This window comes from Mustela nivalis (assembly GCF_964662115.1).
Source record: "Mustela nivalis genome assembly, chromosome: 13".
NCBI classification, from domain to species: domain Eukaryota; kingdom Metazoa; phylum Chordata; class Mammalia; order Carnivora; family Mustelidae; genus Mustela; species Mustela nivalis.
The window spans coordinates 45,011,089-45,035,108 of record NC_139032.1 but is presented as its reverse complement, the minus strand read 5'-3'; the positions used below and the strand labels follow the sequence as shown (position 1 = coordinate 45,035,108).

The following is a 24,020-nucleotide window of genomic DNA, read 5'->3' as shown; positions in this document are numbered from 1 at the left end:
CCCTATAGCCTAGGTCAACCATTCCTAGGTCAGGAATGGCCTTTAGAAGAGCCTGGAGAACTGGGAGAAAGACCCTGTCCCCAGATCCTCAAGTACCCCCTCCATTCTGGACTGTTGCCTAGAATTTTGTCTTGGTGCCTTCTCTCTCCAGCTCAGTGCTTCTCAACCAACAGGCTGGGCCCGAAGAACGTGTCTGACACACCTGCAGGCTTCTTCAAATTCTGCACATAAAACCAGCCCGTGGGTGGCTAGGGACAGGTATTAGCACTGGGGGCACAAGGAGAGTGAGCCCCAGCCCCTGTTCTCAAAGACTGCAAGGCTTGTAGAGGGCGACCAGTATGTCACAAATACAGGACTTGTACTAGAAGAAGCAAGCTTAGAGGGAGATTAAGAAACTAGATAGCCTGGGTTTGAAACCCCAGTTCTGCCCACTTACTAGTTGGGTGACCTCAACCTCACTGTGTCTCCCTTTTCCCATCTGTAACCTCATGAGAGTTGTTTTATATGGGTTAAATCAGTGCATAATGATTGGGAATACCCCGAGAACAGTGCCTACATTAGAGTAAGCAATGTCTCTGTCTGATAAATAATGCTATAAATGGGGGTCTGAGTACTGGAGGCCAGAGGGGGGCCTGATCAACTCCATCTCAGAATTCTGGGAAAGCTACAGAGAGAAGATGGCCCAGAAGCTGGGGTGAAGGGGGTGGGATTGGGGTGGCGAGGGCCATAAGTCTAATGAGGAGCTCATACCAAGGGACAGATGAGAAAAGAGTGTGGCATTTGGGGAAACAATATTGGGTGTGACTAGTAGGTTAAGTAGGGCCTGCTAAGTGATGGAGGGATGGACGCAGAAAAGGCGGGCGGTAGCAGATTGCAGAGAACCTTCTCCAACGCCACCAAGCCGCCTGGACACTCTCAGGCCACTGGAGGCTCTTCGCCAGCATGTGACCTGGTTAGATCAAGGTTCAAGAAAGTCCTGCACATACTGAAAAGAAATGATGTCCTGGATTTGCTTCAGAATAAAACTGGAGCGGGGCGGGGGGTGGGGGGGCACCTGGGTGGCTCAGTGGGTTAAAACCTCTGCCTTCAGCTCAGGTCATGATCGCAGGGTCCTGGGATCGAGCCCCTCATCAGGCTCTCTGCTCCGTGGGGAGCCTGCTTCCTCCTCTCTCTCTCTGCCTGCCTGTCTGCCTCTTTGTGATCTCCGTCTGTCAAATAAATAAATAAATAAATAAATCTTTTTTTTTTTTTTTTTTTTTTTTTAATGAAACTGGGGGTGGAGGCTTGGAAGAAAGAGAAGAAACTACATGGATCTGAGTTGATCGTTGTTGAGGCTGGGTGATGGCTATATGGGGGTTCGTTATATTATTGTTTTCCTATGACTGAAATTCTCCATCATAAACAATTATCCGGAGAGGGTGGCTGGGAGAAAGCTCTTAGGCACTACCACTCTCTGCTGTTCTTGGTCATTTGCACCTCAGTATGAAAGGAGAAACGTTCAGTAGGAATGAAGAAGAGCAAGCAGAGGGTGCCTGCGGGGGAGGGACCACTAAAGAAAAATGGTGGCAGGAGAAGGCGGCCAGCCAGGTGGTCGGGCCTGCCTGAGACCACGTGGCCTCTTACCCCCCGTGCCTCCACCTGGGTAAGTGTGCCTGACACAGACTTTGGCAATCCGCTCTCTGCCAGGCCACTTTTGCTACTACCCCCTGGTTTCACTGCTAATATTTTCCCTGGGGCCACTGCTGATGGACTTTTCCCCACCATGGGGGGTCTAGGAGACTCCAGGCCTGCCCCGAGCCCACTTCAGCATCCAGGATGATGAGGTTTTTTCTGCAGTGAGCTGTTCTGTCTGAGATCTTGGATCTTAGGTGTGTCCCATCATGTGTCCCAGGGTTCCTCCAGGACCTGGGGTCATGAACAGGAGTAGCGGGACAGTATGAGGGCCCCAAATGACCCAGACTCCTGGGAGCGCCCCAGAGCGACTCCCAGGAGGCTCAGAGGGGAGTTCAGCCTCCGTGAGCTCCAGGAATCACCAGTGATAGGACAGGTGCGGCCTCTTTCACGGCGAGAAGAGAAATGGAAGGCTGGAAGGCAGCAGGCGAGAGCCAGAGCAGAGCAGGAGAGAGCGAGTGAGCGTCTGCGGGTAAGGAAGTCCTAGAGAAAAGTCCTAGAAAAACTGGCTTCTCAAAGGGAGCAGGCCAAGCTTTAGGATGTTTGTCGAAAAAAGGAAAAATGTTCTTGTTCTAAGACAACATAATCCAAAGATTGTGAACTATTCTACCAGGGAGCTAAGGGGGACTCCCTCCTGTGTCCTCTCCGTATTTTTGCGGGGGATGCGGCTTAAAGGGCCGAAAGAGCAGCATCTCCCTCCTTAGACCTTTGCCTGACCTTCTCTCTCTCTCTTCTATTCCCTACATTTTTCCTCTTGTTGGTGTAGGGATTCAGAGCAACTACAATCTTCCTGTCTGCCACTTTGGCATCTGAGAAGCAGCACGGGGCAGGGTGCAGGACAACCAAAGGCATAAAAGCCTTCTAGGAGGGCAGCAGACACAGGCTTCCCAAGCTGCGGAGCGTTGCCAGATACCCAGGTTGTGGGGAGGGGGCGTTCCTTCCACACCACCCCAGAAGAGCAGCCGAGGCGCCAGCCAGAGCTACTACTGCTCACCTGGCATCATTCCAGGTACTGCCTTCTACAGGCAAAACGGTCGACCATGAAGATGGCCCCAGTGAAAGAGTCCTGAGGAGGGGCCAGCTTGGTGTTCTACCAGGTGGCCTAGAAAATAGAAAAGCCTCAACCCAGGACCTCTCAAGGGCTAGCTGCTGCCAGTAGCCCCCTCAGAAAGGGCAGAGGCTGAGCTGTCTTAAGGCAAGCCTGTTGGTCTTCAGGCTCTCCATGGTTCTCACCTAAAAGCTATCAGGGCTGACCTTCCCCTGCCCCCACCTTCCCAAGACAGCCCTGCAGAGGATTTGAAAATGTGTGCAAATGGCTTAGGGTTGTATTATGACTCTGGAGCACACCTGGAATGTAAGCGGCAAGACCCAGTAATGCTTAAATGTCCTGCAAAATGAGGGAAAGTCCTGCACAGAAAGAAAAAATCATTCCACTCAAAACGCCTCAAGCTCCTTATGGAAAAACACTGGTAAGACCTTGCGTTTGGCTGGGCTGTTTTTCAACATGAGCTTCCTAGACTCCTAGACCCCTCCTCCAGCCCGGAACCCAGTTAGGGAAACACAACATCCAAGTTTAAATGTAGCTCAAAGACACAGGTGATTCACTCTTGGGGGACGAAGGCTGGCTTCTGTGACTCCAGGCGTCTACAGGCGGGCAGCTCGTGCCCACTTGAGCATGCATACTCAGAAACGCCCGAGGTGGGACAGCAAACTGTTTTCACGTGCCTTCCAGTTGATTCTATGCTCCTTAGATATGGGAACCACTGCTATATAAGCATTCATTTGAAACTCGGGTGTCTTAAGGAACAAATGTTACTGATTATGCCCCTCCCCCAGCTTGGTTGCAGGCAACAACTGAAGGCAGGGAGGGGCAAGATCTATCGCCCTCGACCCGCAAGGACAACAAGAAGCCCCAGTTCAGATGTATCTTCTCTCTTTTTATTTCCACAAGTCTACACACTTATATACGTTTACATGACCAGTCAGCGAGCAGGGTACAGGAGGGAGCGAATCAGGCTGTGCACCTAAACGAACAACTTCGCTAGCAACCGATGCTGTTTACTTCCTCTTTAGGCGTTCCGCTTAGTCTCACGAGGAAATCCTAACCTGGCAACTAGCCAGGCGCCATCTTTTAATGGCGGAGGCCGCCCTGGCCAGGGGCCTGCCTCCGACAAGATCTAAGGCAAAGCGTGTGCAAAAATCCAAATGACTCCCTTCCCTGGATGCTCCCTCAGCCTGGCTGGGCAAGCATGCCAATCAGAGCTCAGGACTGTCCTCCCACCCCGAGGATCCCCCTCTCATACCAGGGAGGGAAGGGCAATGCTCTCTGCTCCTGGCCAGACCTCCCAGCTCAGACCGGGCTCCCAGGGTGCAGGTGACCTAGCAAAGGGAGAGAGATTGTTCAAGCAGAAGGAGGTGAACATGGAGCCCTTACACCAACCAGTCTCAGAGGGAGCTCTATTGCTAATCCTCGCAGCTACCCTATGGGGCCAGTGGCATTAAAGGATGTAGAAACAGCCCTTGGCGACATCAAATGACTTGGCCAAGGACCTTCAGCTACTTAAGAGAAACAGGATTTGGAAGACTGAGCCATGTTCTAAACTCGACTATGCTATTGTCAGCATTGTCTAAAGAGAACTTTCCTTGAGTATAGACATGTCCTTCATGGAGAGCTGTCAGCCACTTCTGGCAAATGAGGGTGTACAACAAGGGGTACATCTCCTGTTTTACACAAACTTAAGTGGCCACGTGTCGTTGGTGACGGTTGCACGTTGGAGGGACAGATGTCTTCACCCAAACAACCCAGAGGAAAAAAATAAACACCAGAATGTTGGTATAACTAGCAATTAATCATAGTACTCCTTAATCTTACTGGAAATGGTGACAGATTCTTAAGTGTCTGAGTTAAGGAAATCCCACCAATCTCAAGTATTGAGATTTAAAGAAGCCAACCTTCTCCAAATGTTGGCTGCCAGCAGTAGTCAGAGATGGCAGCTGGGAGATGTCCAAAGCCACCAATGGATGGCCTGAATGAGGAGAGTAAAGGCATATGGAACATTTTAGCATTTAGTCTCTTCGCCATTTGACAGATTCCGGAGACCCCCTGGCTTGTTTCTTACAATCCTCATTTTTCTAAATATTAAGAAGGCCTGGTCAAATGGCTACCCCATGGATTATGACCCACAGCAATGAGCGGAGGGATTACAGCAATCTTAGCCATGACTTGGTGCTGGTCAAAGCCGTCATCTAAGTTGTCAGTCTTAAGGAAGCAAGCCTTGTGCCAAGAAAAGACCATAGGGCATGTTACCTGGTTTAACAGAGTTGGCATCTGTCCCTTGGCCATTCAGTGCCTGTTTAGATGAGAATCCCAGCCCAAGGGGGCTAGTCAGTAGATTCTAGAACAAATGAAGGACTCCAAATTCAGGCACTAATTGAGTAAGACTTGTGTCTTCTGTTGTAAGCAAATAGGAACCACTGTGCAATTCTGCTCCAAACCTTCTTTGCCTTTTGAATTGCCAAAGATTAGAGGCCCTTTAGAATGTGATAAGCAAATCAACCCTCAGGGAGGTAGAGAAAAGCTGTATCACTATACTCTGCAAAATTGGGGCCTCCATCAAAACCCTGAGCCAACAGGAAGGTGGTGGAGAAGCAGGCAATCTGGCAACCAAGAGTATCAGAAGAAGTTCCGAAAGCTGAACATTAAGACCCAGTCAGTGAGGAGCAACACAAAAAGATTAAAGAATTAATAGTGGAGGGAGAAAGAAAAATAGAAGGCTGAACGAAACAAGAACAAGGCTTTCTTTCCAGAACACTGTGGTCACAAAGCCAGTCCATAGTCCTCCTGGTGCTTTGCACACATTAAACTAATTTTAAAGCCTGGACCAGTCATATACTTGATTGACATCTGCAAGGAGCTCCTGTTTCTGGACACACAGTAGCTGTTAAAATAATAACTAGTCTCAAGTCTCCATGTGCTGTATGGTGACTTTGCTAAACCAGTGTGGGTGGCTAGGCTGGCCACCTCACGAGGCAACCAGTACCAAAGAGCTCTTAGTAGACTGAGTGAGGCAGACTCTCCATTTTGAGAACATAAAGCATTTTTAAAGAATCAGAAGGACCTGGGTTTTAGTCCCATCTCTGCCACTTTAGAGAAGCTCCTTTACTTCAGTGTCCACAGAATGGAGTGTAGCTATGTGAACTCAGATTCTCTTTGGACCCCTCCGTTGCACAGATCTACAATCCTGGAGGATGTTCAAATACAGGTACTTTTCCATCCATGGCTCACAACTGAAGTTGCTCCCCTTTGTGATAAATTGGATTCTTTTTGAAAAAGAATTTTGGTTTTGGTCCTTGGTTAGTGAGTTACTGCTATTCTGTCTCAAGTTCTCCATAAGTTTATGTGAGAAAGGCTAGTAAAGTATTGATCCTTTCTGCCTGTCAAGGAGAAAGTTTGACAGTCCTGATTCCTTTTTTAAAAAAGCTTTTTAAAAAAAGCTTTGTTTCTGGGGGCCCCTGGGTGGCTCAGTCGGTTGGGCATCTGCCTTCAGCTCAGGTCATTGTCCCACAGTCCTGGGTTCAAGCCCCATGTCCGGCTCCCAGCTTGGCAGGGAACCTGCTCCTCCCTCTCCCCCCAGTTTGGGTTTGCACGCTCTCTCTAATAAAAGCTTAGTTCCTGGAACTAAAACTTCTCTAAGATAGTCAGCCTCCAAATGTGATCCTTACCGCCTGTGAATGTTACCTGGAAGAAATAGGAGGCTATGAGGGGTGGAGGGTAGGGTCCTGATCAGAACCAACTCCCACCCTCCGGGTGATTCTTGGGCACACAGACGTTTGAGAAGCCCTCATGTAGGGCTTTCTGCCTTATCCATGGGGGGCCCAGAGGACACGGGTCATGAAATGAGCTTGTGAAACAGATTTAAAGAGGCACAACGTCCTTGCACAGGTGTTTACTTTCAGGAGTCAAAAAGAAGCCCTTCGGTTAAAAAAAAAAAAAATCTTCTTTTCTAGCCATGGCTCTGGCTCTGGCTTATTTTCAATGGTTTCACGTCATTCATTTTTTTTTTTTTAAGATTTTATTCATTTGATAGAGAGAGATCACAAGTAAGCAGAGAAGTAGGCAGAGAGAAGGGGGAAGCAGGTTCCCTGCTGAGCAGAGAGCCCAACCTGGGGCCTGATCCCAGGACCCTGAGATCATGACCTGAGCCAAAGACAGAAGCTTAACACGCTGAGCCACCCAGCTGCCCCTCACATCATTCATTTTTAAAAAAAAGGATTGTCTCTGGTTAAAGAAATGTGTGTAGGTATGCGGATAGACCGTGTGCTTCCACAAAACCTAGGCACAATTTGAATGTTGATTATGTCATTACAGGTCTGCCTTCCAAATACATAACCAACCATGCCCGAGGACCAGCAGCTTGGTGGTTGACTTCCGCATTACACCAACTGCCTTATAGATTAAAAGGTAGAAATGTACAATAGCCGCGTTGCCCCCAGACATTTGATTTGTGTTCTAACTAGAGTCACTAGATTTCTCTGCTATAAAATGTAAACCTGTTAGAGGTAGACTGAGTTTGGGGTGTGTGGGGAGGGACTTCTAAATAGCACTTAGTACAATTTCCCCTCTCTTGCCAGACCAAAGGGCACTGAGCTAGACCATTTGCAAAAAATCAGCCACCATTATTCTCCTGTTTCCAAATCCCTTAACAATGACTATCAGAAGGCATTCCCACACCTCCCCACCCCCCACCCACAATCTGACCTGGCCTTGGACTTGATTTAACCAATAGAACAGCTAAAGCAACATCATGCCAGACATGTTCAGAGTCTTAATTCTCCAGGGGCCTGGCAGGCTTCCACATGTCGTCTTGGCCTAGCCACGGCATGAGTGAGTCAAGGCTAACCTAGACTTATACTAGAAGCATGAGCTCCCCAGCCCCCACCAGCAGAGAACCCCTGAGACCAGCAGCCCCCTAACTGGCCACAGATGCTGAGTCAGCTCAGAAAACTGGCCAGCTGCCCCCCAGAGCACTGAAAACTACATTCTGTTTTAAGCCACCAAGTTTCAGGGTGTTTGTCCTATAGCCAGAGCTGACTGATACAAGAAAAGGCTGCTTTGGGGTTTGATTTATCTTTACATCTCCCAACACCCAGCCCCATGTCTGGTGCAACGTGACATTCAATGTATAAATGTTGAATAAATGAAGAAATAAATTAACGTGACTGCACAGTGATCAGCCCTTAGTTGCCCGCTGTTCAGTGTCCCATGGGGTAAGGCGGCGCTGTTCCTTGAACTCTAAAAATAGGCACGTTTCGGAACTCTACATTTTGACAACAGCAGGGTCTCTGTCATTAAGTAACAGATGGGAGATTGGGTACCTCCTGTTCTGAAGTCTGAGGCACATGCCTATAATTCTCTAAAGAACCCAAGCCATTAAGTAATTACTTCTTGAAGCTGTGTTCACTGCAAGTCCATTTCTTTAACCTACTTGCAGAACGGCCCTGAAACAGAGACTCCCCACATCAGAGAAAGGAGCCCCCTGCTGTTCCCTTTGGCAGAATTACTGGCTACATCTACTTGGGGATGTAATCAGGGACTGAGAAATAGGTGTCCAAGTCCGTTTGTCTGTCTTCTCCAGATGCTGACCATCACCAAGCTGCTATTCATAATAAAGACCATATATAGCTCATAAAAATTCAGGTCTCCAGCTAGCACCCGGACAGGGGCGTGTGGGCATCAAGATCCATGAAGATACAGTGTGCTACCATTCAGCCATAAAGAAGATGAGGAAAGCCAACCACTTGCAACTACATGGATGGACCTTGAAGGCATTTGGCTAAATAAGTCAGACAAATATTGTATGATCTCTTTTACATGTGGAGTCACAAAACCAAAGTTCTAGAAAAAGCTATTAGACTTTGGCTACCAGAAGTGGAGCATGGAGGAAAGGGAAATTGGAGGAAGGTGGTCAAAAGGTCAAAACTTCAGTTACAAGGTAAATAAGTGCCAGGGATGTTACGTACAACAGGAGTAGAGCTCACACTGGTGTATCGTCTATGGGGAAGTTAAGAGTAAATCCTAAGAGTTCTCTTCGCAAGGAGAATTTCTTCCATACTTTCTTCTATTGTGTCTGTAAGATGTTAGCTGAACCCACTATGGTAATTTCACAATATCTGTAAATCAAATCATCATGTCATGTGCCTTAAACTTATGCATGATGTATGTCAAGTCTCCAAACTGGTGTGGGGCGGGGGGTGTTGCTGGGAATGGAAAATTCCATGAAGAAACCCAAAAACAATATTCAAGAATGGGAGAAAACATACCTCATGATATATTTGCTACTAAATGTTCATGAACTGGAACACCTGGGTGGCTCAGTTGGTTAAGTGTCTGCCTTCGGTTCGGGTCATGTTCCTCAGGGTCCTGGGATCAAGACTGGAGTCAGGCTCCCTAGTCAGTGGGGAGTCTGCTTCTCCTTCTCCTTCTCTCTCTGTCCCTTACCACCCCACTCATGCTTTCTTCCTTTCTCTCAAATAAAATCTAAAAAAAAAAAAAAAAAAGTTCATGAACTGTTACATACATGTAATATTTAATCTAACAAAGTCCTATACTAGAACTGGTCAGTGTGACTACAGGCTTAGTCTGCCGTGTGACGGTTCAGCTGAATTATTTTGCCATGTGTCTATACATGCACTGATCATGAAATCTTCACTTATACATTAGGCCTTCGCTTGGATGAAACCCATCATTTGTATGCTCATATTCGTGTCTTCTATGTGTTTTCCTTCATGATTTTTTTTTTTTTAGACCATGTATCTGGATAATTTTGAAAGAACTTAACAGACTATCCAGGACCTCTTGAGCCTTTCCAGGAAGGGAAGTCTGTGAAGAGGTCACAAATATGTCACATGTGTGGACACGTGCCCAAGGGTTTATGGTTCCTAAGTTAGTTTCTAGCCCTAGAAAAGCCTGGAAGAAAACTTGGTAACTAGAGACCCATCCTGGGAATGTCTTGTGCTTTGGGAACAAACTGAGACTCAAATCTAGCATCGAACCTAGAAATTCCACTTCTAGGAACCTAGTATGCCATGGAGGACCTTCAAGGATTTTTCCCTGTAGTCTTATTTAGAACAACAAAAACTGAAACTAGGGGTACCTGATTGGCTCAGTGGGTTAAAGCCTCTGCCTTCGGCTCAGGTCATGGTCCCAGGGTCCTGGGATCAAGCCCCGCATTGGGCTCTCTGCTCAGCGGCGAGCCTGCTTCCCCTTCTCTCTCTGCATGCCTCTCTGCCTACTTGTGATCTCTCTCTCTGTCAAATAAATAAATAAAATCTTTAAAAAACAAACAAACAAACAAAAAAAACAAAAAAAAAACCACCCCTCCAATATCCCTTTTCCCTTTCCCATGCCCAGTAAAAGAGTATAAATCTTGAAGGATGGAGAAGAAGGAAGGTGTCCTGGTGCCTAGCTGGAAAGTTTGGTTAACCACTGACACAGGCCTAGAGCTAAAAGAGCCAGAACTAAGCAGGGGGCAAGGTGTGGAGGTGAAGGTGTATGTGTGTGTGTGCGCGCCCACTTGGAACACTAACCAAGGTCTTCCTGGTCAACCCCTATAGAGTACAGAAAGAGATCTGTGGGCCCAGCAACATGCAAATCTATTCCCTGGGGGTCACTTCTATGGTAGCCCCAGAAATGCAGAGACAGCATTGAGACCTGTCCAAGCTCGGCCAGTCTGGAGATCCACTCAGGCAAGGAAAGGACTAGAAGATCCCTCATAGGAGTCCTTGCTTCAGTGGAGTTAGCTACAGCCATGGCACCCTCACCCGTTATGTCTGATCCCTATAGTGCTGGAGCACCAGAGGGTCTCTCGCCTTTGGAGGTAACAGAATGGTCCTCCAGGAGGATCCATATGCTCATAAAGTCCTAGGACTCCTTCAAGGCTGCCAGACTCCTGGGATTTCATGCAGTGGCCCCTGATGATCCAGCCTCCAAGCTTGGGCCGTTTCTGAGCTGTGGGCTCTGAGCTGCCCTCCCTTGAGTGATTGAAGAGGAAGAGCCCTCTGCCTGAGAGGGAGCCCTGGGGAGCATCTCTATGAGGTCTGGGAACAACCGAGACTGTTGAACAAGACCAAGGAAAGAAAGTCTGCCTGAGTCTGGCAGGTTCTGCCAGAGGGAGACTTAAGAGCGTATAGTTGTCCAGCCCCTCTGCAGAGAGCAGACCTTGAGCACAAATCATTCGCCCACTGCAGGATCCTCAAGGAACCCTGAAACCGCCAGGACACAGGCCAGCTCGAACAGCGGAGATGGCTGAGGATGGCCAAGGAGTGCTGGGCACACACCTGCTCTTTGGGTCCTGTACCAGGAATTCCATCCTTTAAGGCAGGCCAGGTGCAAAAGCGGAGGGGGAAAATGTGGGAAGAGCATTCTGCGCAAAGAGAAGAGTAGGGAGAAGGGCACAGAGTCAGAGCCTAGCAGTATGACAAATAGTTTGGAGTGGTTGGAACTTACCAGCATGTGGGTGATCTCGGTGCCAGCTACTAGGGCCTGAGGTGGAGGGGGTGGCCAGATTGTCCTTAAAGAACTCGAATTTCATCTTGCAAGCAATACATCTTTTTACTTTCAAATGGTCGGGGAGGAAATTTGCCCAGAGCCTAGCACATAATAAATGCTCAGTCACTGTTCGGTGAATTAAAGAAGAAATGAATCTAGACCCACTAAACTTTAATTTTAGCCGTCTTTAAATGTGGGGAAATCCCATTTAATGTATCATTACAATAAAAGCGGCTACCATTCCTTAAGGGCTTCTAACAAGGACCCTCTCACCGGCTCTCAGATCTGGCTGTACGCTGACATATCTGGGGTGATTTTTGGAATATGAACGTGGCTAGTTCCCACAACCAGAATCTCAGACTTCGTGTATCTGGGTGCTGCCGGGCATTAAGATTCCTTTATGAAACTCCTCTGGAATTCTAATGTTCAGCCAAGTTTGAAACACCACGACCCTATTTCATTTCATCATGATAACAACTCCAGGAGGTAGACCGTCATTATGCCTGTGGTGCAAATGTCTGCCTCAGAACACTGGGTGATCTGTGTTTGTGAAAGATCGAGGGGCAATTTTTGCGTCAAGGCGGAGTTTACCGACTGTCTGACTTATTTAAAGTCTTAGAATTGAGCCACAGGCAGATCCAACAGGAAGAAGTAGGCTGTTAGGTCTCCCCAGAATTAGAGACCCAAGAGTCTGGGGACAGCCCTACATTCCCAGACCAGGAAGTGAAAGCATAAAAGGGATATAATAAGGAAGATGGCGGCGATTAGCTGAGGAAGGGTCGAAGCGCGAATGCTGACAAGCTCTTCTCATTCTCCTGCCAGCAAAAGCAGCTGGCTGCTCTTCTAATAATTCTTTGTCTTCTCCAGAAAGACAAAACACATTCTACACAGAGATGCTTCTGTTAGCAGCTGCGGTGGTTGGTTTCAAAGGCGGGGGTGGGTGTAGGGAGTATGTGTAGAAAAGACATTGTTCATGATTTCTTTTCCCTCAAATTTATGGAGCTAATCTGATAAGAAAAGAATGTATTACTAAATCAAGTAGCTGGGTCTCTCTGCAGACGGGGACAGCATTAAACAGTACACCAAATATGGTGACCTCTGGAAGGACAGTGGGGTGAGGGTTGGGGAAGCGCCTTTGGTCCCAGTGCTCCCTAAGGCCTAATTCTATCCAATAATCTATCTTACGAATTGCACCCGCATTCATTAGGCCTCTTTTGGTTTTAAGTAAAAGAATCCATTTTGACCTAGAGTCAGGAAGAAATGTATTAAAATGGCACAGAAGTATTTCCCCTCACAGGGCCAACAAAGTGCTAACGGAGAGGACCGTTTGCTGCGTGGGTTGCCAAGCCCCACCCCAGAGTCCTCTGGAGAACTGGAAAGACTCCCACTGCACTGACCAATGGAGTCCAAACTTCCAAGGATTCAAAGCTTCATTCTTTTCTCTTAAAAGCTGTCTCAGATGTTTCTAACCTGCAGCTGAGGAGAGAATTCTCTGGCTATGGCGAGCATGAAAGAGCAAATTTATTGAAGACTTGCTGTGCTAAGCCTTAGACTGGCTGATACCTCATCTAAATTTCACAACTTGATGAAGCAGGTACAATTCTCTGCATTTCACAGATGTGAAAGCTGAGGTACGTGCCAACTTACACAGCCCCAGAAGGCTTCCTGGGCCCTGATGTGTGGGAGCAGACAAGCAGCAGGGAAGGCACTGTAGGAACAGCATGGCAGGCAGGAGGGAATGATCAGGTGCTAACAAAACTCTGGGGACACTATAGCTATCTATAGGGATGACCTCCCCTCTGGAGAAGGAACACAGCCTCCACATGGGCCCCTGTGGGGCAACCTGTGGCAGTTGAAAATGGAATAAAAAAGTTATTTTTAACTAAAGCTGTAATGGAAGTATTTAAGTCAGGGGAACGCCATCACTAAGACCAGAGGTTGGCCTGGTCTATGGCAAAGCTGCCATCTTTCGCATAGAGAACAATACTGGGAATGTCTAAAGGACTTGAGTATTATGGACCATTTACAAAGTGTAATTCTTCACTTCTCTCATGACTTCCAAATCTGTCTACCAGCTCTGTCCACTGAAAAGAATTAGAAACCATGACCAGGCCATTAGCTAGAACCTAGACTAGGTCTTAAAATAGTGTTTCACTAAAATAGCCATTACTTGAAGTTCTGTGTGTGTGAGTCCAGATACCAATTACTAGGGTCATGTCAGAAAAATTTAAGAGCAACTTAGCCACATGGATTAAAATTGGAATAATCAGGGCTCCTGGGTGGCTCAGTGGGTTAAGCCTCTGCCTTTGGCTCAGGTCATGATCTCAGGGTCCTGGGATCGAGTCCCGCATCGGGCTCTCTGCTCAGCAGGGAGCCTGCTTCTCTCTCTCTCTCTCTGCCTGCCTCTCCATCTGCTTGTGATCTCTCTCTCTGTCAAATAAATAAATAAAATCTTTTAAAAAAATTGGAACAATCAGGGTATAAGTAATTGTAGTGACTTGCAATCCATCAGATACATTTAAATCCATGAGTTCATAATTACTAATATTTGGTCCTTTCTGGAGGATAATAGGGAACCCATATTTAATCTTGTAAATTGGTAAATAAGAGAATCCGATGTGTCCTGTGTTTTCTATATGTTCTTTATCACTGGGCAATGAAATAGATGAGAATTTTTTGCTTCATAAAAGTATTCCAACTAGTAAGTGAAAAAGGAACAATAGAATATCACCATTTTTTAATGTCCAAGTGAAACTGTAGTGTCTATTTGGATTAAAAATATACTAGAAATGGAGATGTTGACGGCGTGTCAGGGGAGAAAGGATAGCAATGGTGGTTAGAGCGGAGCCCTAGACAGACTTCTAGGATGGCGATGAAGGTGGGTTTCTTGACTTGGTGGTGGCTACACAGGTGTTTACCTTAGAATAAATTACTGTCACGCAGATATATGGCTTCCACAAAAAGGCAACCATGAAACGTATTTTTAATTTCTAAAGTATTATTAAGGTAATTTTTCAAATACAGTATTTCCATTTCAGTGACTCAGGAAGGTTTTGGGGATGCTTCCCCCACCACCACTGCCAACTCTGCCTCCCATTCATTAATTATCTCTATAAATATTTATTGCAAACTTACTAAATGAAAGGCTCTATGCCACACACTGAAGATTCTGTGCAGGAGGCAGACCTATCCCTTGCCCCCTTGGAAACTTCTATCCTAGTCGAAAGAGACAAAAAGCAGCTTGATAAATGGAGCCCATCAACCTTTGTAATTCTAACAAGGGAATGAGCAATGTGTAAAAGCAGAGAAGAACGGGGAATGGGAAGCCTACACAGCTGGGCTGGTGAGGGAAGACCATGAAAGAAGCATGTGTCCTCTGGGACCTGAAAAATAAGTTTGAGTTATTGTTACTCTTATTGTTACAGCAGGTGGAAGAGCATTCCAGAAGTGGAGGTAAAAAGCCCTTGGACAAGGAGTTGATGGATTTGAGGAGCTGACAGAAAAATCCTCATGGCTAGAGTTAGTTGAGAGGCAAGTGGCCCTTGATGAGAATGAAGTTTAAAGTAAAGGGGTGACATGATGTTAACTAAGTTTTAAGACCATATGTTTGCCCCTCGGTGGAGAATAGATGAGACGAGAGGGTATGGTGATGGTCTAGGCAAGAGAGCATGCTGGCTTAAGCGACAGATGGAGACCAAGAGGCCGTCACAAGAGGGGTTATGGTGGTAAAACCGATGAGGCCCCCTGCTGGCGGTCTGCTGCACAGCAAAAGGTGCAAGCCGAGAAAGGATTACCCAAGACCCTTGACTTGAGTCTGTAGCTCTGTATTGTCCTCAAAAGGTAACCTTGAAGTCCTGGGACCAGATGGGATCACCAAGAACAAGAATTTAAATGAGGGTCCAGGGACTTGCCTTAACAAATACCACGGTTTAGAAGAAGGGTTGGCAAACTTTTCCTGTAACGGCCACGTAGTAATATTCTAGTCATTTGGGGGCCAAAGCACTGTAATGTGGAAGCCAGCATGCACAGGGCAAACAAGTGCAAGGGGCTGGGTTCCAGTAACACTTTAGCGATGGGAAGTGAAATTTGAATTTCGTATAATTTTCAGGTGTGATGAAATACTTTGCTTTTGGTTTTTTTGTTTGTTTGTTTCCCCAGTTAAAAACATAAAGACCCATTCTTTGCTCTCAGGCACCACAACGGGAGGCAGAGGTCCAGTTTGGACTCCGGTGGTGGACTGAGAAAGGGTCGTCCTCTGGGATCATTCCAAAGTACGGTGACTTACCCCAAGCCCCCTTGTTCTGATGCTGCTGGTTGAGAATTTGAGGCTGAAAACTATTTCTGTAACCAGGGCTATCATCCCCTCCCCCCTCCCTCTCACCAGAGCTGGTGGGGAAAGGACCAAGGAAATGGACTATATAAGATACTGTAAGAGTGGACTGTTCCAATGGGGACAGGAGACCCCCAAAAGGAACCATTGGGTACAGAGGCTAATGACGAGGAGGCTTTGCAGACTGTGGAAGGCAGAGTCATAAGATGGCACCTGTCACGGCTTGAGCTGTATTCCCCCCACATTCCCAGCTCACCGTGCTAACTCCCAGTACCTAAGGATACAAAAAGGCCATGATGGAGCATGGTGGACACCTCCCTCTCTGCTACTACTGGTGTCCTTATAACGAGATTCAGACACAGACCCCCAGGGAGAAGGCCAGTGGAGAGGAAGGCAGGGGTTGACCCTTCCACTAGCTGAGGAAGGCCAGAGATTGCTGGCTGTGCCCCCGCAGTCGGGGAAGAGGCATGGAAAAGATTCTTCCTCCCTGCCCTTGAATGAACTTGTTCTGAAAATTGATCTCAACCCTTTGATCTCAAACTTCTAACCTTCGGAGCTGCGACATCCTCCATGCTGTTTCAGCCACCAGTTTGTCATACTCATTAGGGCAGCCGTGGGAAATGAATACGGCAACCAAGATCCCTGCCCCCGAGGACCCAGGCTCCCTATGATGCAAAGACGGTCCCTCCTGTCGCTGTGTTATATAGCAGAAGAGGTTTCACAAATGTGATTAAGATCCATAATCAGTTGTCTTGGAGTTCATCAAAAGGGAAATTATCCCAGGGGTTCTAACCCAATCAAATGAGCCCTTAAAAGGCATTGGGACTTCCTCTAAGAGCTTCAAGGTGTGAGGACATGGGGGTCTACAGAGAGGCCTGACCAGTGGCAAGCCGCTGAGGGTGGCCTCTAGGAACCAAGGGTGCCCCCAGCCTATAGCCAGCAAGTACATAGGATCCTCCATCCTTCAACCACCAAAATCTGAATTCTACCAACAACCTGAAAAAACTTGGCAGGGCTCTAAGTGAGAAAACCACTTGACAGATGCCTTGATTTCAGTCCTGGGAGACCCTGAGCAGAGAAGCCGGCGATGCCATGCCTGGACCTCTGACCTCAGAGCTGGGCGACCCTGAGTAGGGAATGGTCTAAACTGCTCCGCTGACAGTATTTCGTTAGGCCGGGTGGAAAACATACATAGACGAAGCTCTAAGCCATGAACTTTAAACGTGACTGTGTAAGTGGGCTTTTCTTTTTTATTATAATGTTAATTGTTAATAGGTGGGGGAAGGGGCAGAAAGTTCACAAGAGCAAAGCACTTTAGATTTCCAAAGTGCAATAAGGGGGAAAAGTTTTCAAATATGCTAAAAATAATTCTGCCAATAGGTGAGAAACACTCCGTTGAGAAGCAGTCTACTGTACCTGAAGAAGCATAATGAACCCACCCCCTCACCTTTTCAGGCTCCAAATACACGTGTGGCTTAATAGAGACTGTTGAGGAGAATTCTCTTCCTCCCACTCTTACCCACCCAGAAGCATTCAGTGACAGGGAACAAAGAACGCTACATGCCTTCTTGGTCTAAGACTTGGGAGAATCGAGCTGGTAGAGAAGGCAGGTGCCTGGGAAATGTCTGCATCCCAGGAGTAAGGTGACGGGAAGCTGGGTGGCCCAGTGCAGTGCCAGTGGGCAACGCTAACAGACCAGTGGGTATCGGGGCCCAGGCTCTAAGTACTCTTCCTCTGTGTCGGTTTGTTGCTTGATCAAGGCAAGTGGGAGGCTGGCTAATAAAGTAGGGTCTACTGCATGCACTGGGGACACACTACATACTGGTACATTGTAACTTCTGTTAATCCTCGTGGCCTTCCAGATGAGGGTTCTTGAGAGAAACAGAAGCAATCAGATGTGGAGAAGGATGGAATGGGGCGGTGAAGGGATGGGGGTCTATCATGAAGAATCATATAAGGGACCTGCAGGCGGCAGGCAGCCTGGAGGCCCAGGAGAGCCACTGTTCCAATTCAACCCCCAAAGCCATCTTTTCTAGAACCAGAAAGAGCCAGTGCTGCAGACGAGGTTCAAAGGCAGTCTGCTGGAGAATTCTTGCTTTTGAGAGACTGATCTCTTTGTTCTGTTTGAGTTCTCAGCTGATGAGCTGAGGCCCACACACACTATGGAAGGCACTGTACTTAACATTTATAGACTTAAGGCTTACCCGTCCTAAACCCTCACAGAAATGCACAGAATGTTTAACCCAACCCCTGATCCTACTCCAGCCCGGTGAACCTGACCTATAAAAGTGGCCATCACACCATCTGAAAGGTAAATGTTGCCCTCATTTTGCATCTGAGGCAATGGGGCTCAGAAGGACTAAGTGGCCCCCTCACTCAAGAAGCTGGTTAGAGGCCAGGCTGTAGTCCAACCCTAGTCCCTGTGACTCCAGTAAGCTGGCGGTGAGGGAGTACCACTGAACCACACATGGAGGGGGAGAAATCCAGTTCTGCCCCCACTACATTAAATAACCCTCACACTAGTATTCCATCAACCAGCACGATGTGAGCCCTAACTGTGCCATGAGCTGTCGGGGAAACTAAGAATCTAATCTTGGAGACAAAATCAAAAAGCCACAAAAGCACGTGACCGGTCTCATTTTTCTCTCTGCTACGGGTGCTCAGGGGGTTTGAGCAGCTCCCCTGAGCCCCACCAGAAGTGAGCAATGGTGCTGGGACCAGGACCCAAGTCTGTCTGTCCACCTCTCCTGCTGTGAAAACCTGTCCCTTCTCAGAGGACTGCACACACTGAACATGCCCACAGCAGGCTGAGCCCATCAATTTTCTTATGAAGCAGATTGCCTGCATCCACCGAGGCAAGAGAGCAAGTTTGGGTTTTTTTTTTTTTTTAATGATTTTATTTATTTCACCGAGAGGGGGGAGGACACCAGCAGGGGGAGTGGCAGGCAGAGGGAAAGAAAGAAGCGGGCTTCCCACTGAACAGGGACATCTATGTGGAGACTCAATCCCAGGACCCTGGGATCATGACCTGAGCCGAAGGCAGACGCTGAACCCCGACGAGCCACCCAGGCGCCCGGAGAGCAGGTATTTTAAAGGCCTCTTCTTTCAGCGGGATAAGTGATAACTCTTCCTCATGACAATCAGACTAGGAATCAAGGAAAGTCCAGTGGCAAACCATTCCGGGCCCCATCCAGCTTCCTGCACACATTCCCTGCACAACAGGACATGGCTTGCTGCCTCTGGTCTGGTTGTCTTCCTTCCACCATTCAGGAAGTGGATTTCCTCCTCCACCTCCAGCCCCCATGTTTGTCCCCACACCTCTACCGGCCTGTGGCCTGGAGGTCCGCGGAGGGAGCACTGGCGACATCTAGTGGCCAAGGCGGAGGGAGCAACAGAAGAGTCGGGATTCCTGGTTTTCTGTCCTGGAGGTGAGCATAATCACTACCTACCCTTGGACAGAGACTCCTGAAAGGAATTTATACATTTCCCAGGAGGTAGAAGCCCAGCAGGAGAGAGGAGAGGTGGGACTAAGGGCTCAGAGACCTGTGGTTTGAATATTAAAAGGAACAGGACTTCATTTCTTCATCTCAGCTGGTCAAGGGGCACCTATGTTAAGAAGCACAGAAAAGCTAGTGGGGTTTTCTTGATTCTGGTCCCTGGAAAAGAGCCAAATGAGGACTTCCAGAGTCAGACCCTTCCCATTCTTCCTCCATCTGTCTGCATTATCCACCATGTTCAATAGCCACTAATGATACGTGGCTATCTAAATTAAGTCCCTTCCCTTGCACCAACCACTGTCAAGTGCTCGAGTCACACATGGTTGGTGCTGACGTGACCAGCAGTGCAGATTCTAGAACATTTCCATCACAGAACGTTAGGATGGCTAAATGCTCGCCTATGGGCTAGGAATTGGTTCCCCGCGTATCTTCTAAAGTTCCCCCCCGCCCCCATCAAAGTTTCCTTTGGAAAGAAGCAAGGACAGAAAATGGTGGGGGAAGGGGGGGCTGTCATCATGGTACACTCCAGAGGGGAAGCACAGACTGACAGAATCCATTTACACAAATCTGGCTTCAGCTGGGTTTTTTTCCCAGATGCACGCTACCATGTCTTTCTCCCGAGAACATGAGCCATGAAGGTGTGTGTGTTTCGGGCTCCGTTTGTCGCTGGAGGTTAAGGGAAGGCATTCTCTCCCTTCTTTCTCTTCAAGAGAAATAGCCTTTCTTTGCCATGTCTTTGGAGGAAAGTTAGTGGAAATGCTTGGGGTCCTCTGATTCGGGATAAGGGAAGGTTCTTCGGGGGACACAAACTAGCCAGGTTCCAAGGCCAAGAAAGAATTCCTGAACCAGAATCATTGGAGCAGCCACTGATCTCTAACTATCCCATGGGGTCTCTGGGTAGTTCATTTGCTCCTTCAATCAACATTTACCAAGCACAGGCTGTGGGCCGGGTGCTATTCTAAGCACTAGGAATTCAGCCATGAGCTGAACATACACCTTCCCTGGTGGAGCTAACATGCAGGGGAGTGACCCATCCATAGAATGGGTCCAATTCAGCCCATGTAGGATAATAGTCAGCAACAGCTGCCTTGTTTTAAACTTGTAACCCTACCCCTATTCCTTAGCGAGCACTGTGCTCTCTGTTCACCATAAATTAATCGATCCTCCCCCACAATCATGTTGGGTCTTCAGTATTATTCTCCCCTCCCAGAAGGAAAAGGCAATTGCTCAAAGGCACACTGCTGATACAGGGATGCACCAGCTCACAAGCCCCGGTCTCACGCCTTCCATATGGAAGGAAAAAAGTCTATGTCATCTGACTACCTGAGTTCCAGGCTCACTTCTCTTAGCAAGTAGCCAAGAGGCCTTTGGGCTAATCGTGAAATCTTTCCTGGCTCAGTTGGTCCTCTGTAAGGTGGACATGAGATACCAGGGAACATCTAAGATCCTTTCCAGTTCAAACACTGAGTAATTCTAGAGTGCTAGGAAGGACCTGTAGCTCTGCTGTGGAGAGTCTATCTTGTTCATTTCTTCTCTGGGGTTAAAGACTCTTGGATACATTGGGCACCTGGGTGGCTCCGTGGTTAAGCGTCTGCCTTCAGCTCAGGTCATGACCCAAGGGTCTTGGGATCAAGCCCCACATCGGGCTCCCTGCTCACCAGAAAACTGCTTCTCCCATTCCTCCTGCTTGTGTTCCCTCTCTCACTGTCTCTTTCTCTGTCAAATAAATAAAATCTTTAAAAAACATTAAAACAAAAGACTATTGGATACAGTCTGTGCCCTGTGATGGGAAAACAGAAGTTGCTATGGAAACACAGAGCACCTAAGCCAATCTTGGGAGTGTGGGTCAGGGGAGTTAGCAAAGAAAGCTTCCTGGAGGAGGTGTTAGGTAAATAGAATCCTGAAGGACAAGCAGAAGTAAGGGGGTTGAAATGTGGGAAGGGAAGAAAGCTAGCTGGCCAGGGGCATGGAAGTCCCAGAGCCCAGAAAGACTATGTGTAGGTGGCATGTAGTTTGGAAGAAGGAGACCAGAGCCTGGAGAGGTGCCCAGTGATGGAGTTCATAAACCCATTCAGAAGTGTTCTCTTCTAGGGTATTAGGCAATCACTAAACCGGGCTGCAGACGGGAAGACAGCCAAAAACCCTTCTCAACATCCACATTAACAAGGTCACGGCCACCAGCTTGCAATATCACTCAATAAAGTATGCCCTGAGTATTCACCCTGTGCTTTTGTACACAGACCTCTGTAGTTCACAGAGCAATTCTACCTGCCCAAACTCCCAGGGCTCTCAGTGGCCAGGCAAGGACTCCCCGAGTTCAAATCAAAGCTCCAACTTCCATTCCACAGCCGACTTGCCAAATCCAGTGGCTGCTTGGCGGATAATCCTGGAGGAAAACCTAAAAACAAGAGCATTTGTATTGGGGGTGGTTTTGCAAGGAGCTAAGGGGAGTGGAAGTCTGCAATCAAAACCTGCTCTGGTGAGTGGTTTTCTCCTCCGTGGCCATTCCAGAACAGTGGGTAAGTGTCCAAACCTATGGCACATCCTACTGGACTTACCAGAATTTCCTGCGAGGCTTTTTCTCACTTGATTCAGAGGTCACTGAGATTGTGTGCCTCCCCGTCACCTTGCCCTGAGGCCTCTCCCCGTCCACATGCTCCTAGCCTTCCCCCACCCTCTGCACCTGCCTTAAAGGAAAGGAACCTCTGTGAGGCTCTGCGGCCCGTGGGTACAGGGCATCCATCACAAGGCGTGCTGGGTGAGGATTGTAGAAAACCTCTGGCTTAATTATACAATGGATACAAATACCATAGCCATCTGCAGGCATGATGAGGACTTGAGAAACTGGCTAGAAAAAGACTTTTAAAAGGCAACTGTGTCTGGATGTCTGGTGCGCACACACACAGACATTTGTTATTGCTAAGGAAAAGATCCAATATGACCACCTAAAACTTTCAAACATTTGTATGTTAAAGAATAGAGGTAACCACTATATTCCAAGGGCTCACTTCCTTGCCCGCAGCCTTCTCAATAAGGAAAACACTGAAGTACCCGCCGCCCATTGACCACTAAAGAAACAGTTATTTGCTGACCTAGTCTTAGAGTGTTTGTGGATTACCTCCTCCCAGCTGGACCAAGTATATGCTGATTCGCCCCAGTGATGGACCGTGATCTCCGCAACGGGATGGAGATACGTGCGTTGTACAGCCACATTGTCCCTTTCCTGTGGTTTAGAGCCCAATTTTCCAGTGAAGGATTTAAGTTTTGGCATCTGTTTCCTGTTCTGTGGCATAACTCCTTCATTTATGGCTTAGGTGGGTAGAAAGGGCTGACATTGTCCATCCTGCAACCCCAGCAACATGAAACTTCACATGTTCCCATTGTTTTTGATAACACTGACCCAAGTTCTGCTCACCCAATGTAATATGTAGCCTAGAACTGCAAAGGGGAAAGCTTCCAAGGTTATGAATTCACGTGCTTTCCTTCACTGTAAGATGAGGACCCCAAGCTCCAGCATCAGCCCATGTAGAGCCAGAGTCCTTGGGGAACCCAGGACCATGAGGGGCTTGTCATTCCCCTTACCCCTGATGATGGAGCATTCTAGAGAGGCTGACCAAGTATCCCAGCTCAGCATCTTAGGGTCATGCTCCTGGACACAACCTGGAGAATCCATCAATTCTGTGTTGCTCAAATAATGCTCTTAAACACTCAGGACTCCCCACAACCCACCCCACCCCACCATACCCCACCCCCACTCCCAGGACATTTCAGGGCCAGAACCAAAAGGATTGGGTGGATTACAACTTCTGTTGTTTTCATATATTGGCTCCCATCTGTTGCTGAGAACAGATTGAAAATTCTAGCACTACACCAGCCTCTCTTCATGAAAGAAAATTAAATGGAGCCCAAGAGAGGAGAGCTGAAAGTATGACCCAGGTCCCCCGGCCCTGGTGCTTTTTGTGCACCACCCTTGTGATGGCATGTAGTTGACCACTCTGACCCCACCTTTGAAAAATCACTTATCCCTGTGCTGAGCACTGCCTGCCTACCAGGCATTTGCTGAGGTGTAATGAGGTAAACCTTTCAGTTTGGTTACATAAGCCTGGAAACCTAAATATAGGTTACCCAAAGAAAAGAAAAATTGATTTCTGTATCACAAGACAGTCCAACGTTTGTAGGGCAGCTCCACAAAAATTTTAAAACCCCAGGTTTCTGTCCTCTCAAGGGTGTGCTGTTTTACTCCTGTTTCAAGATGGCAGCCAGAGCGCCAGCCACCTCCTCCACATTCTAGGAAGAAGAGAGGAAGGGCAACCAAGAAAAAGAACAAGTGGAAATACAAGTTGCTTTTAAGGGAAGTGTACTAGTAAAGGTTCTCCAGAGAAATAGAAAAAAAAAAAAATACAATGGAGAGAGATTTATGAGGGCCTGGCTCATGCAATCATCTGCCATCTGCAAAATGGAAACCAAGGAAAGCCAACCATGTAATTCTAGTCAAAGCCAGAAGGCTTGAGAACCAGGGGATCCAAGGTTATAAGTCTTAGTCCAAATCTGAAAGCCAGAGAACAGAACTTCAATGTTCCAGCATTCCTTGTTGTACCTTTTTGTTCTTGAGTGGCCCCCCGCCCATGGATAGGAGGATGTCTTTCTACCCTGGTAAGGGATCATCTTCACTCACTCTGATTCACATGCTAATCCCTTCTGGAAACAGTCTCACAGACATGCCCAGAAATGTTTTCCAGCTCTCGGGTCATCTCTTCACCCAGTCAAGTTGACACATAAAATTAACCATCAGCTGGCTTCCTGAAAGCTACCATTTCTACTTTGCTTCAAAGAGAAGTGACTAAAAACTAGAACTTCTATTACAAAGAAAAAAGGGGGAAAAGTGAGCAGTCGCTGCCACTCTAAGATTATTTCATTAATCCTCCCAACAAACTTAAGAAGTAGCCTCTACCATTTGACAGATGAGGAAACTAAG

General features: G+C 47.6%; 1 long non-coding RNA gene across 2 annotated transcripts in view; it reads left to right on the top strand.

Annotated features, from left to right (window-relative positions):
- Positions 1 to 24,020, top strand: part of LOC309846456 — a 644,888-nt gene that overhangs the window by 340,090 nt on the left and 280,778 nt on the right. Inside the window, exon 3 of one of the 2 annotated variants that reach the window (XR_014301947.1) lies at positions 13,489 to 13,683. The exons of the other annotated variant lie outside the window; for it this stretch is intronic. This is a non-coding gene — a long non-coding RNA (uncharacterized lncRNA). Of the gene's footprint in view, positions 1 to 13,488; positions 13,684 to 24,020 lie in introns of those variants that run through there. 2 annotated transcript variants of the gene reach the window in all.